Here is an 11,677-nt window from a genome sequence, read left to right as displayed (position 1 = left end):
AAGAAGAGAGAAGGGAGAGAGAAAGAGAGACAGGAAGCCTTAGAGTCCCGAAAGGCCCAGCCTGAATCACTACAGGCTGCCAAGGGCTTGGTTTCAGTTACCAGGAACGCATCAGCCCCACCAGGACCAGCTCCCTGGAGCCACCCCAGCCATGGGCAGTGCCGCTCCCTCTCCCAGACCAGGACCCTCCACCCCCGACAGTTCCAGCCTGGCACCTTCTGTCGGGAGCAGCTTGTCCCACACAACTTCCTCTTCCCTCCTCCTGGGGCTTCTTTGTACCTGGCCCCTGACCTAGGCAAGGCTGGGCTGGGATGGCCAGTCAGGGGTAGCCAATCCCCATAGGCCATAGGCCTGGCTGCCTCCTCCCTGCCTGGACAGCGGGCCAAAACCTGCAGGCGGTAGCAGCTGGGTGCAAAGAGGAACCAAGTCAGTGGCACAGTTCAGAGTGGGAACTGGATCTTCAGGGATCAGTATCTCCTGCTTGAACCTGGGGCCTAAGAGACTCTGGGACCCCACGTTTACAGCTACCCCTGCCCTGCCAAGGCCACATAAATCATGAGGTTGGGAATTCAGGCGTCAGGCAAGGAGGACCAGGCAGGCCAACCTTGCACCCAAACATCTCCCACACATGGGCTGGGAGGACGCCATGCACCATTTTTCGGTGCAGAATTAGGAGACTTCAAGAAGGGAGTCTCTGGCCTCTGACTGCACAACCTGGCAGAAGTTCAAGTCCTGCCTCCAGCCAGCCCAGGGCTGGGTTGACACATGACGGCTAGGAGCAGGAACAAAGAACAAAGAATCCAGCCTCGCTGAGGATTACCCAGGTCAGATTCTGGGGATAAAGAGAACTGGAAGAGTAAACCAGGAAACTGTGGTCAGTTTTGTTTGTTTTAATGCAAAGCAGAATTATTTGCATGCCCAGCAATGAGGATTAGGAAGCTAGGTAAAAAGAAAAGAAGCCTTCAGCAGCAAGTGGAACTCATCAAGACTCTTTTTTTTTTTTTCTTTTTTGACACGGAGGCTCGCTCTGTCACTAAGGCTGGAGTGCAGTGGCGTGATCTCGGCTCACTGCAAGCTCCGCCTCCCGGGTTCACGCCATTCTCCTGCCTCAGCCTCCCAAGTAGCTGGGACTACAGGCGCCCGCCAACACGCCCGGCTAATTTTTTTGTATTTTTAGTAGAGATGGGGTTTCACGGTGTTAGCTAGGATGGTGAACTCCTGACCTCAGGCGATCCACCCGCCTTGGCCTCCCAAAGTTTTAGGATTACAGGTGTCAGCCACCGCGCCTGGCCAAGACCTTTAAGAAGCTAACTGTGGGATCTCACTCAGTGTAGAAGGAGGGGTGGGAGGCATCGGGGGCAAGAGTGAGAGGGGGCCGTGAGCTGACGGGGTCAGGCATGGGATAGCAGAGCCAAGGGACTCTGGGTGGAGTCCTCGTTGCGCCCTGTCCTTGCTCTGACTGTGGGCAGTGCTGGGTCTCCTGGACTCAGTCTTCCTATTTGGGAAAGTTTTTTGTTTGTTTTTGAGGTGGAGGCTTGCTCTGTCCCCAAGGCTAGAGTGCAGTGGCGTGATCTCAGCTCACTGCAAGCTCTGCCTCCAGGTTCAAGCTATTCTGCTGTCTCAGCCTCCCAAGTATCTGGGATTACTGGCACCCGCCATCACACCTGGCTACTTTTTGTGTTTTTAGTAGAGACAGGATTTCACCATATTTATCAGGCTGGTCCCCAACTCCTGACTTCACGATCTGCCCGCCTCGGCCTCCCACAGTGCTGGGATTACAGGTGCGAGTCCTCAGGCCCAGTCCCAAGATAGGAGTAAGTTTGAAGGATGGAGCTGCTGAATGAGAAAATTGGAATAGGTATTCCCCCTGTGATTGATCAGATTTTGGGGAGATGCCCAAAATTTCCTTCCCTAACTAAGGGCTACCTACATACCATGTAGCCCTGCCTGATCCAGTTCAGGTCCTAGAGCACATTGGAGGGCCCTGGAGCTGGCAGCAAGCTGAGATGCACAGATTCTGCTCCTTCTCTACTGGGGTGGCTCCACCTGGTCCACCCCACAGATGAGCCAGGGGCAAGGCCAGGGCCCCTTGGAGTAGGTGGGAGGCAACAGGGTAGATGCCCAACTAGGTCTGGAGAGAAGAGGGAGGGAGGAGATTAAAAACAGAGAGGTGCCAAACCTTGCTCCAGCCACACAATGAAGTAATTAAACATTACCGTGGGTGAAAATGATTCCTGGCACATAGTAGGTGCTCATTTAAAATTTAGGGACAAAAAGGACTTTTCTAGCCATGAGCTATATAAGAAGTGGATACTCAAGATGTGCTCCTTGGACCAGCAGCGTCTTGGAAATGCAGAATCTCAGATTCTAACCCAGAACGCTTAAAGGTGATAGCCCCAAAGTCTTTGTCATTGTCTTCAGCAAGAGGAAGAGCTTAATTTCTTTCCCCTTGAATCTGGACTGGCCTGGGATTCAGAACAGAAGTGGCATGTCACCACCTCCACCACACACTATTGGTTGCTTAACCAATAGTGCCTGTGTGACAGTGAGACCTCATCTCTGCAAAATAATAATAATAATAATAATACAAAAATATTAGCCAGGTGTGGTGGCACATGCCTGTGGTCCCAGCTACTTGGGAGGCTGAGGTCCCAAGCTACTCGAGTTGCTTAACCAATAGTGCGTGGTGGAGACGGTGACATGCCACTTCTCTTATGGGAAATTAGCAGAATCAGACAAGCTAGACAGTGACTGAGGGGGCTGTTCTGGACTCGGTAATCAGGCAGGGACGTCCCAAGAAGAGATCTTTGAGCAGGAACCTGAATGACATAAGGGAGTGGGCTCTGCATAAGGGCCCTTCCCGGAAGTTGTGCCAGGTGGGTAAAGCACGAGGTGGGACACACATGTTCATTCTTGCTTCCATCCTCAAATGCACTGATAACCAGGGCTAGAGGGGTGCCTGCAACCAAAAGACACAGGAGAAGCAGGAATCGGATGCACTGGCGACCCATGTGGTGACCGATAAAATCTCACTCAGCACTCACACCAGAAGCCAGTGTTGAAGTTTCATTTAACACGCTCAAGAACTCAAAACCCAGCCAGGCACAGTGGCTCGAGCATGTAGTCCCAACACTTTGAGAGGCCAAGACAGGTGGATCACTTGACCCTAGGAGTTCGAGACCAGCAACACAGTAAGACCCCATCTCTGAAGAGAGAAAAATATAAATATATATATATATAAATATAATATATAGGAATATATAAAATCATATATATATACATTATATACATCAAATATAAGTAAAATATTAATAAAATATATATATAGAAAATATATTATAGATATATTACCATAGAATAATATATAATATAAATATATATATAAATATATATATACACACACACACATATATATACACACACACACACGAAGAATTAGCCAGGTGTGTGGCACATGCCTGTGGTCACAGCTACTTGGGAGGCTAAGCTGGGAGGATCGCTTGAACTCAGGAGGTCGAGGTTGCAATGAGCTAGGATTGCACCACTGCATTCCAGCCTGGTGACAGAGTGAAACTGTATCTCAAAAAAAAAAAATGACAAAGAAGAAGGATGAAAACCTAACAAGCCCCTTAGTCCATATTGAGGGCAGGACCAGCGGGTGTAGCTGTAACTGCCACATTTGCAGCCTGGGTGACAGAAGACCCCATGAACTGGATTGGGAGACAGAAATCCTAGAAGGGAACTTTGGAAAAGTTCAGAGGTCACACAAGAGCTAGGAACCACCACCAGAGCATGTTACACGATGTTACTCAATGATTTCCTCTCTTCTTTTTATTTTTAATAAATTTTATTTTTTAATGTATTATCTATTCTGGCCAGGTGCGATGGCTCACGCCTGCAATTCCAGCACTTAGAGAGTCCAAGGCAGGCAGATCACTTGAGGTCAGGAGTTCGAGACCAGCCTGGCCAACATGGCAATACCCTGTCTCTACTAAAAAAAAAAAAAAAAAAAAAAAAAAAGCCAGGCTTGGTGGCCTGCACCTGTAATCCTGGCTATCCAGGAGGCTGAAGCACAAGAATCACCTAAACCCAGGAGGCAGAGATTGCAGTGAGCTGAGATGGCATCACTGCACTCCAGCCTGGATAACAGAGCAATACTCTGGCTCAAAAAAATAAAAATAAAAACAAGAAAGGAAAGAAAAGAAAACAGAAAATGGTCAGGGATTGTGGCTCACGCCTGTAATCCCACCACTCTGAGAGGCCGAAGCAGGCAGATCACATGAGGTCAGAAGTCCAAGACCAGCCTGGCCAACATGGTGAAAGCTTGTCTCTACTAAAAATACAAAACTTAGCGTGGTGGTGCACACCTGTAATCCCAGCTACTTGGGAAGCTGAGGCAGGAGAATCGCTTGGACCTGGGAGGCGCAGGTTGCAATGAGGCAAGATCATACCACTGCACTACAGCCTGGGCGACAGAGCAAGACTCCATCTCGAAAACAACAAAACAAAACAAAACTAGCCTACTGCCATCCACTACTCCAAGCCTCAGAAGGGAGACTTGGAGAGAGGACCCTTGGGAATTGCAGTGTCATAAAAAGAGGTCATTTGCTGCCCCTTCTATCCCTATGCAATAGATTAAAACTGGCAGCAAACTCTTTGCTACCTTCCCCTTGAGAGGCTGTGACGGTTAGTGTTTTATGTCAACTTGGCCCAGCTATAGTATCCAGTTATTTAGTCAGACAGTAAACTGGGTGTTGCAGTGGAGTTGTTTTGTGGATATAATTATAGTCTGTGGACTTCTTTTTTTGAGACAAGTTCTCTCTCTGTTGCCCAGGCTGGAGTGCAGTGGTGCAATCGTAGCTCTCTGCAACCTCCACCTCCTGGGCTCAAGCAATCCTCCCACCTCAGCTTCCCAAGTAGCTGGAAGGCCGCAGGCACATGCCACCATGCCTAGCTAATTTTTGTATTATTTGTAGAGATGGGATCTCCCTGTGTTGTCCAGGTTGATCTCAAACTCCTGGACTCAAGAGATCCTCCAACCTCAGTCTCACAAAGTGCTGGGGTTACAGACAATCTGTTGATTAAGTAAAAGAGATTACCCTGGATTATGTGAATGAGCCTCATCCTGTCAGTTGAGAGGCCTTAGAGCAAAAACTAAGTTTTTCAGAAAATGAGAAATTCTACCTTGAGACTACAGCATCAGTGCCTGCCTGAGTTTCCAGCCTGGTGACCTGCTGCAGCTATAGATTAACAATTTGCCAGCCTATAACCGCATGAGCCAAATTCCTTAAAGATATATGTCTTTTTTTTTTTTTTTTTTTTTTTTGAGACGAGTTTCACTCTCATTGCCCAGGCTCAAGTACAATGGCGTGATCTCGGCTCACTGCAACCTCCGCCTCCCAGGTTCAAGCTATTCTCATGCCTCAGCCTCCTGAGTAGCTGGGATTACAGGCTCCCACCACCACCCCCAGCTAATTTTTGTATTTTTAGTAGAGATAGGGTTTCACCATGTTGGCCAGGCTGATCTCGAACTCCTGACCTCAGGTGATCCATCCACTTCGGCCTCCCAAAGTGCTGGAATTACAGCCCTGAGCCACCTTGACCAGCCAGATATATGTCTTAAAATGAATTTACATCTAGTTATAGTTTTGTATATATAGATCTTAAGATGTTGAAAATATGACTTAAGATAAATATATGATATAGCTTTTTTTTTTTTTGAGACAGGATCTTGCTGTCACCCAGGCTGGAGTACAGTGGCGTGATCACGGCTCACTGCAGCCTTGATCTCCCGCACTCAAGCGATCCTCCCACCTCAGCCTCCCAAGTAGCTGGAACTAAAAGTGTATGCCACTGTACTGAGCTAATTTTTGTATTTTTGTAGAGGTGAGTTTTCACCATATTGCCCAGGCTGGCCTCCAATTCCTAGGCTCAAGCAATCCGCCCACCTCGGCCTCCCAAACTACTGGGATTACAGACATGAGTCACCACGACCAACCCAGATATATCTTAAAATAAATACATAAATATTGGTTGGTTTGTTGATTGGTTGATTGATTGATTGATTGATTTTATTGATTCTGTTTCTCTGAAGGACCTTAACTGATACAGAGGTGCAGCCTACTTCCCCACTCCTTGAATCTGGGCTGTCTCTGTGTCTTCTAGGACTTCAGGGCCTAGGTCATAAGAAGCATTATAGCTTCCTTCTGCATCCATTGAAATAGACACCTTGGACTCAGCTGTCATGTAAAAAGGCAGCACAAGCACCCCCGTGGAGAGGTCTTATGTGAGAGAAACTCAGACCCCTGGCAAATAGGCAGCTCCAAATTGCCAGCCATGAGAGTGAGCCACCTCAAAGTATCTCTTCCAACCTCAAATGAGCTGCCCACACTGATGCTGTCTAGGATGGAGAAAGCCATCCTTGCTGAGCCCTGCCCAAATGGTAAATTTGTGAGCAAACCAAAAGTTGTATATATTCTGATACAGATAGGAGTTCATACACATACCAAAAAACAAAAAAACAAAAAAAAAACCCAAAAAACAACAAGCAAACAAAAAAAAAAAAATTGTATATTTTTTTTTTTTTTTTTTTTTAGATAGAGTTTCACTCTTCTTGCCCAGGCTGGAGTGCAATGGTGTGATCTTGGCTCACCGCAACCTCCACCTCCCTGGTTCAAGCGATTCTTCTGCCTCAGCCACCCAAGTAGCTGGGATTACAGGCTTACGCCACTATGCCTGGCTAATTTTGTATTTTTAGTAGAGATGGGGTTTCCCCATGTTGGTCAGGCTGGTCTCGAACTCCCAACCTCAGGTGATCCACCTGCCTCAGCCTCCCATAGTGCTGGGATTACCGGTGTGAGTCACCGCGCCCAGCCTGTTTATCGTTTTAACCTACTAAGTTTCCTGGTGGTTCAATATACAATAACAGATAATTGAAAGAGATACATTTCCCAACAAGTTTGGAGTCATCAAAAAATTGATAATGGGCTTGGTGCAGTGGCTCACGCCTGTAATCACAACAGTTTGGGAGGCCAAGACCGGCAGATCACTTGAATCCAGGAGTTCCAGTAAGGAAGGAAACCACTACTACTCCTGCTGCCCTCCTCCCCACACCTTGCCTAGTTCACAAGACAGGAGGAAAGACTGAAAGCAAAAAGTTAGAAAGAAACAAAAGTAAGATAAATAGCCAGCCAACCTTGGCACCACCACCCGGCCCTAGGAGTTAAAAAAAGTAATAATGATAATATCAACCCCTGACCTAAACTACTTGTGTTATCTGTAAATTCCAGACACTGTATGAAAAAAGCATTGTAAAACTTTCTGTTCTGTCAGCTGATGCATGTAGCCCCCAGTCACGTTTCCCACGCTTGCTCGATTTATCACGACCCTTTCACGTGGACCCCTTAAAGTTGTAAGCCTTTAAAAAGGCCAAGAATTTCTTTTTCGGGGAGCTCGGCTCTTAAGACGCAAGTCTGCCAACGCTCCTGGCCAAATGAAAAACCTCTTCCTGNGAAACCCCGTCTCTACTAAAAAAGTACAAAAAACTAGCCGGGCGACGTGGCGGGCGCCTGTAGTCCCAGCTACTCGGGAGGCTGAGGCAGGAGAATGGCGTAAACCCGGGAGGCGGAGCTTGCAGTGAGCTGAGATCCGGCCACTGCACTCCAGCCTGGGCGACAGAGCGAGACTCCGTCTCAAAAAAAAAAAAAAGAACAAAACTGGGAAAGAGCAAAAGAAAAAGAAAGGCTAAGAGAAGTATAAAAAGAAAACTTGGCAATGTGAGAGGACGTGGACATGGATGTAAACATGAAAGAAGTCAAGTTAGGCAAGGATCCAAGAGCCGGACAAGGCTAGAGAGAGATTCATGTGCAAGATGCAAAAAGAAAGGACGCTAGAAGGGTAAACGTTCAAAAGGCAATAAAGGAAATGGCCAAGGCCGCAAGACAAAGAGGCCATCGGCCAAGGGCTGCCGCACCTTGGAGGAACCAAATACTGATCTGATCAGGCTGACAGGAGCCGCAGAATGCAAAGACTAGGACAGACTAGGCACCTTCTCATTAGGCTCTCAGGAGCCGATGGTCGCATTAGAAGTTAAAAGAAGCAAGATTCTGCCATATCTGGATTCCAGTTACTCACTGAAGGCTAAGCCACTAAATAGAGTTACAAAGGGAGTATGCGGGAGAAGCAGCCCTCCTCTAAGAAACTTAAACAGGAAAAAGAACGCTACCTTGTGAAAACTTGCTTATAGACTTTACAGAATTGCCCCATGCCGGAGGCTATCGGTACATACTAGTGCTTGTTTGCTTAATTAAGATAAAATCGGGTTTTTGCCTATGGTCCTCCTCTGAATCAGGGGCACCCCCACCAAACAAACTAGGTATTTGCCCTATAAGATTTTGTTTGGTTGGCCACCCCCAAATCATAGGTCAAATTAAAGGTGACTTCCAGAAACTAAAGGAATTAACCTTAAGAAAGCAAATGCAAGCCGGGCGCGGTGGCTCAAGCCTGTAATCCCAGCACTTTGGGAGGCCGAGATGGGTGGATCACGAGGTCAGGAGATAGAGACCATCCTGGCTAACACGGTGAAACCCCGTCTCGACTAAAAATACAAAAAAATTAGCTAGGCGTGGTGGCGGGTGCCTGTAATCCCAGCTACTTGGGAGGCTGGGGCAGGAGAATGGTGTGCACCCAGGAGGCGGAGCTTGCAGTGAGCCGACATCGCGCCACTGCAGTCCAGTCTGGGTGAAAGTGCGAGACTCCGTCTCAAGAAAACAAACAAACAAACAAAAAAAAAAGAAAGCAAATGCTGGCTTTAGAAAATAGCCATACAAAGTGTTCATAATTAAATAAATGAAAATGCCTGTAAGCCTGACACCCCTTTAAATCTGGTGACTCTGTTTAAAGTAAAATCTAATTTTTCTAGGACCCATATAGGATGGGCCCTATCCTGTAACCTTGTCCACTCCCACTGCTGTTAAAGTTGCAGGCGTTGTGTCTTGGATCCACCACAGTCAGCTAACACTGGCAGCTCAGGACAAGTGGACCAGCCAGCAGGACGCAGATCATCCAACCTGGCTGATCCTGAGACGAGACCAAGCTGCTGCTGAAGACAACAGCCCTGCTTAGGTCACTCCAGAGGCTGACCAGTCTACGCACAGCTGAAGCTTGAGGAGACAACAAGCCCTGCTCTAGTCACACACCAGCAGCTGACTAATCTATGCACAGCTGAAGCTTGAGGACTCGTCAAGCAAGTAAATGTAGTTAAAAATCTTAAGACTAATTATTTTCCTGTAATACTGTTTTCCTATTGTTCTGTCACTGTATTCAATCTTTTTCCCAGGTAAGGACCTCTTTTGTCCTTGCTGGACATTGTTTTGTTGTTGTTACCCCCACCATAACCATGCTAGAAGAAACAGCTATATAAGGTGTCCCCACTGTGCACATACTACTTAGGAAACCCAGACCTGTCCAGCCCAGCAACAATTCGGAGTCTTGCAGTCATTCTTTAAACATATAAACCAGAAGTTACCAGAACCTCCTCCTTTAGCAAAAACAGAAAAAACCTATTTGCTCAGTTGGCTGAAAACGTAGCTGGCAGCCTGGATATTTCTTCACGTTATGTTTATAAAAAGGCTAACATAAAAGACCAATGGCCGTGAGAAGCAAAAGAGTTAATGCCTCAAGATAACTTTACTTTAACTAACTCTTTCCTCAAACAGATGCCCCAAGTTCAAGCATCTGGCTCTTTAAAACTTCTGTTATTAAAAAATACTGTTACGTGCTAAGAAAAAGCCTTTAAGACCTAGTAACAAAACTAACCTGCTTAAGACATGACAAAGTTAGTACATGTGTATATACAAGTTTAACACAGGTTTGATCCTACGTCTTCATTTAGAAAATAGTTTGCAGCTATAAAAAATTTAAAACTCTCATTATGAGTGTGTTACTGGTAATAAAAACGTGCTTGCTGCTCCCCTGTGTATTACACCTGCTCCTTCAAATGATAAAAGGTTGTGTAGCTACCACAGTTCATCAAAAAACTTCAGCACAAGTGTATTACATAAAACCCTATCGCTCTGTCTCACAAAGAGACTCAGAAAATAAAAATAAAATAAAAACTCCCACTATTTAGTGATAATGCTCAAAGCGGGGAATGAGGAAAAAGACCACTACTACTCTTGCTGCCCTCCTCCCCCCACCTTGCCTAGTTCACAAGACAGGAGAAAAAACAAAAAGCAGAAAGTTAGAAAAAATCAAAAGTAAGATAATAGACAACCTTGGCACCACCACCCAGCCCTAGGAGTTAAAAAAAAAGTAATAACATCAACCCCGGACCTAAACTACTTGTGTTATCTGTAAATTCCAGACACTGTATGAAAAAAGCATTGTAAAACTTTCTGTTCTGTCAGCTGATGCATGTAGCCCTCAGTCACATTTCCCACGCTTGCTCCATTTATCACCACCCTTTCACGTGGACCCCTTAAAGTTATAAGCCTTTAAAAGGCCAAGAATTTCTTTTCGGGGAGCTCGGCTCTTAAGACGCGAGTCTGCCGACGCTCCTGGCTGAATAAAAAAACCTCTTCCTTCTTTAATCTGGTGTCTGAGGAGTTTTGTCTGCGACTCATCCTGCTACACCAGATCAGCCTGGGCAACAAGGTAAAACCCCATCTCTACAAAAAACACAAAAATGGATCTGGGTGTGATGGCATGCACCTGTGGTTACAGCTACTCAGGAGGCTAAGGTGGGAGAATTGCTTGAGCACAGGAGACGGAGTTTGCAATGAGTTGATATTGCACCACTGCACTCCAGCCTAGGCAACAGAGCAGCAATATCCTGTATCAAAAAAAAAAAAAAAGGCCAGGTGCGGTGGCTCACGTCTGCAATCCCAGCACTTTGGGAGACCAAGGTGGGCAGATCATTTGAGGTCAGGAATTTGAGACCAGCCGGGCCACCATGGTGAAACCTCGTATCTACTAAAAATACAAAAAAAAAAAAATTAGCCGGGCATGGGGGTGCTCCTGTAATCCCAGCTACTCAGGAAGCTGAGGCACTAGAATCGCTTGAACCCAGGAGGCAGAGGTTGCAGTGAGCCGAGATCACATCACTGCACTCCAGCCCGGGTGACAGAGTGAGACCCTGTCAAAAAAAAAAAAAAAAAAAACTGGTACCATGCATAAATGCTTTTATATACATTGGAAAACATTTATATATATACACACACACACACACACATATACATATATATGCAATATTTAAAAACTGGAAAAAAACACACACACACACCAAACTACTGGGCCAGAAGTAGGAAGTAGTAGCAGAAAGTGGAAAAATTTCCCTTTCAAACTTTACACTTACAACCTATTCCCTGCTCCTTCCATGTCCTTGAGGAGGGAGGAGGCTGTCAGGAGAGGAGCGAGCACCCAGCTCATGGTCATACAGCCCATAGTCAAAGCCAGGCTCTGCCACTCCCTCACTGCCGTGCGACCTTGGGCAAGTGGTTTGCCCTCTCTGAAATTCACATTCATCGTTGGTTAAAAAAAAAAAAAAAAAAAAAAAAAAAAAAAAAAAAAAAAAAAAAGGCACACTGATAGGTTTCTGGAGATTGGAGGAGGCAGCACACATGAGTGTCTTAATTTGGGTTCCCTGGAACTAGACTTTAATATGAGGAGTTGAGTGCAA

Source organism: Rhinopithecus bieti, unplaced genomic scaffold (assembly GCF_001698545.2).
Source record: "Rhinopithecus bieti isolate Rb0 unplaced genomic scaffold, ASM169854v2 scaffold_23826, whole genome shotgun sequence".
Lineage (NCBI taxonomy): Eukaryota > Metazoa > Chordata > Mammalia > Primates > Cercopithecidae > Rhinopithecus > Rhinopithecus bieti.
Note: the sequence above shows the minus strand (reverse complement) of the source record.